This window comes from Anas platyrhynchos, chromosome 1 (assembly GCF_047663525.1).
Source record: "Anas platyrhynchos isolate ZD024472 breed Pekin duck chromosome 1, IASCAAS_PekinDuck_T2T, whole genome shotgun sequence".
Lineage (NCBI taxonomy): Eukaryota > Metazoa > Chordata > Aves > Anseriformes > Anatidae > Anas > Anas platyrhynchos.
Genome location: NC_092587.1, coordinates 75,746,165 through 75,749,717, shown reverse-complemented (window position 1 = coordinate 75,749,717; position 3,553 = coordinate 75,746,165).

The window sequence follows — 3,553 nt, the reverse complement described above, 5'->3', positions numbered from 1 at the left end:
TTGAGTTGTATACCATGCATTGATATGAAAGCTGTTGATAAGTCAGCAGAAGTGATGCAAAGCCTCCTAGATTTTGCAGAAGTGTTGTTCAATGAGATACCAACGTTATATTAGTGATTGTTTCTTTAGTGCAATTTTCACAGAGAATTCCGGACACAGGCAAAGAAGATGAACGTCCTCAAATACCAGGCACTTCAGTGTGCTGGAGCTAAATGATTTTGTTAAGTTAAAGCATATTTATGAATTGAAAGGCTTCCTCATGTTTTCATTAAAATATTTCAGTCCCAGTCTCCTGGATCCTCCATGGATATGGATCTTTGATGGCTCTCAGGAGAAACCATCAGCCACAGCTCCCTCATTAATATCAAGCACTAGACCTGAATGTGGGTATAATCCTTTCAGCCACACCTTTACCCTATTCAAATTTGCCCAATCCCAAGCAATATAAAATAAATTCAATGAAATTTTAACATTGATAATAGATTAGCTTTCACCACCTGACTGTCAGCAATTGTGAAGCAGGGGAGAGGAAATGTAAAATACAGCTCCAGCCTTAAGATAAATAATAAGCTTTCTCTGCTAACATAGATCGTCAGACAAGCTGAGACAGTTAATTTTCGTGTGGCTTTTCCTGGCATTTAACTGTATGTAAAGCAGATGCAAAGCCAATGGAGAGTGACTATGGGAAGATAGGTGGGTTTGTGCAACTTAAAAGTTTGCCTGCCGTGAATTTAAAAATACAAGTAATGCGAACTTGTATGTCACACAGACAAGGTCAAGGGTCCATGGCCATTACAACCAGCAGAAAGGCATATTCATCATTGGAGAGTTCTGGCCAGGCACAAGCACATAATGGTACTCGAGTTTGTTTCACCAGAGGCCACAATGCTAAAGTTAGTGGTGGTTACATGCTTTTAGGCTACCATTACAGTCCTTTGTGCAAGGACAGACGCTGCCTGAATCAGCCTGCACAGGTAGAGTGTTTGCATTTGACCCGGTTGTGTGGGTTTGTATTGGCTGTTCATTTTGTTTCATGCAGGCATGTTATTTTGATCTGTTATAAGAGCATGTGTCATGCAGGAGCAGCACTGCAATCATCCCTGCCATTTAGGATGTACCAACCTTTAGTTTTTAGCTTTTTGGCTTCTCCTTCCAGGAAAACGAAGACTTTAAAGGAAGTCCTGCCAACTTTGTTATGCTGCCCTTTTGTTGATAAGACCACCTACAAAAGATTTTACATCCAATCTAGTGCAGTAGGAATGTTAAAATGTAGGAATTTTTCTCACCTGACACGGCAGAATACAATCAGACTCCCCCAAATTTTTACTCACTAACTTTACTCAAGACAGCATCTGCAAAAGGTACACAGTAAAGGAGTTATGTAAGGAAGCATATGATGAACTTACATACAGAAATATTTATATCCATATATAAATATCTCTCTATATGCAATTTTAGATGTGCTATTTTATATTCAAAAGGCTGTAGTTCTCATGCGGTATTACTTTTTTGCCCTATCAAATTTCTTTAGTAATTTGACATGCATAGAGTGAAGTTTAGCATGTATGAACTCACACTGCATGTGAATGTATTTTTCCATGTTACAGCAAATTTTTTTCAAAATAGCTGGTGGACCCCAAGAAATGCACAAACCTTAAACTGAAAATTACCTTTCAAATGCTCAGCTATGTGAAGGACAAGTCTAGGTTCTGCTCCTTCAGCTTCAGTGGCAGCTGATTTGTCCACTGAATGAAACTCTTCAAATCTTCCTTCCTTTCTGTATGTAGGCTCTAAGGAAACACGGTTAATGTATTTTTTTGCAATAACATTAGATTTGGCTTGAAAGCTATGTGCTGAGATACACATTACTGGTATTTGTAAATGGTTTTACTTTTGGTTTAATTCAGCTGTCGCTGACATTTTATTTTGAGTATGTTTCTCTGCTAAAAATGGGGTGGGGAGAGAGGAACAGTTCAACTGTGAACTATTCTTTAGAAAACTGAGTGCTTTTGCCATCCCACCAATGTCATCTGGCATTAATTAACATAGCATCTCGCTAATTATATTGTCAGCATATAGCCACTAAATTCAAATACAAAGAGAATTATTAAAATTTGCCAATTTAACTTTGGTATTTCTTTTAAAGCATCGTTCTTCAAGTTTTGTGTATATAGGAAATCATCCAAAGCCCACTGAAGTTAATGGGCTTCCTTCAGATTAGGACCAGAAACGTTTGGAAAAAATCAGTGGGGTGTCCAAACCGCCTCTCTAAATCAAGCAATTAGGTACTTAACTCCTGTTATTGGTATCCACAGCACAGCACCCAAAACTCTCTGACTATGCACACTGCAGACCTGATGTGCCACCCAAGGGAACAAAGACCACATTGAAAGGGGAAAGACAGTGCTGGACACAGCGTGAGTTCACTATCCTGTTGTGCCCATGCCTTCAGGGTGACAAAAAGAAACACTGTCTGGTGGGAGAAATCAGGCAGTGCAGGGAGAATGGCAGTGCTGCATGGCAGCTGTGTGGGGCACTGCTTTCTCGCACCAGCAGCAGAAACTTGTCAGAGTTAAAATACCTGTGCTAACTCAGGTGGGTGGCATCTGAACCGAGCTGTGAATTGCCATGTGAAAGCCATGGCCTTGTTTCCAAGTCCTCTGTGCATGCTGCTGGTGCTTCTTGTGTATTGCTGTATCCTGTGCTTTTTGCATTGTGTGAGAGTCAGCTGCTCACTGATACCCTCCTTATGAATTTTGCATTTCTTTTCTTCAACTAGGGAGAACTGAGTGAAGGACAAGTGTCTGAGTAGTGCCTGTGCTTTGCCTGGAGCAAAACTTTCCACAAAGTCCCTCTTGCTTAAAAGCATCCTGCCAGCAGTGAGGGGATTCCGCATGTGTGGCTGAGCCAGTCTGGGAGCCACACCAGAGCCAAACACTGGATTAATTTTGCCTTTGGACAAAACCTAGAGCTTAGTCCTGCTCTCAGTGAATGGTGGTCCTGTGACCTGCTCGTATCTGGCTCTACATGTTAGTTTTGCCTTCTCTTCAGCATCACTGGCCTCCACTCATGTCCCTTGGTATTACTGAAATCTTTGAGATCTATTTGATTTCTAGCTCACCAAGGGTTTTGTTTCTCTGGAGCATGGTAAAACTATACATCTTCCTGAGATGATCAGAAACACATGGAAAAATATTAAAATGTTGCATAAAGAGAAAAAGAATGAAATATTTTCTTTCCAAGACAGCTACTCTTTTGCTGCAGACTTTTTACTTCAGGACAAAAAATTAAAAAAAGTGTTGTCAGCACTTTGAAAACTACATCCCTTTCTCCACTCCAATGGTCTTTTGCCTATTTTGCATGGACCTGTAAGCTGGGCATGTTGCTACAGCTCAGGAAGATGCACGAGAACCTAATGTGTCTCTTTTAGAGAAGTAGACAGCATTCCAGCAGCTGTAGCCATTCACATATGTCTTGGACAGGATGCATTTCCCCAGCTCCCCTGGGAAACTGCAATCAGAATCCCAGGGCAGCCCTCATCACAAACTGCTGT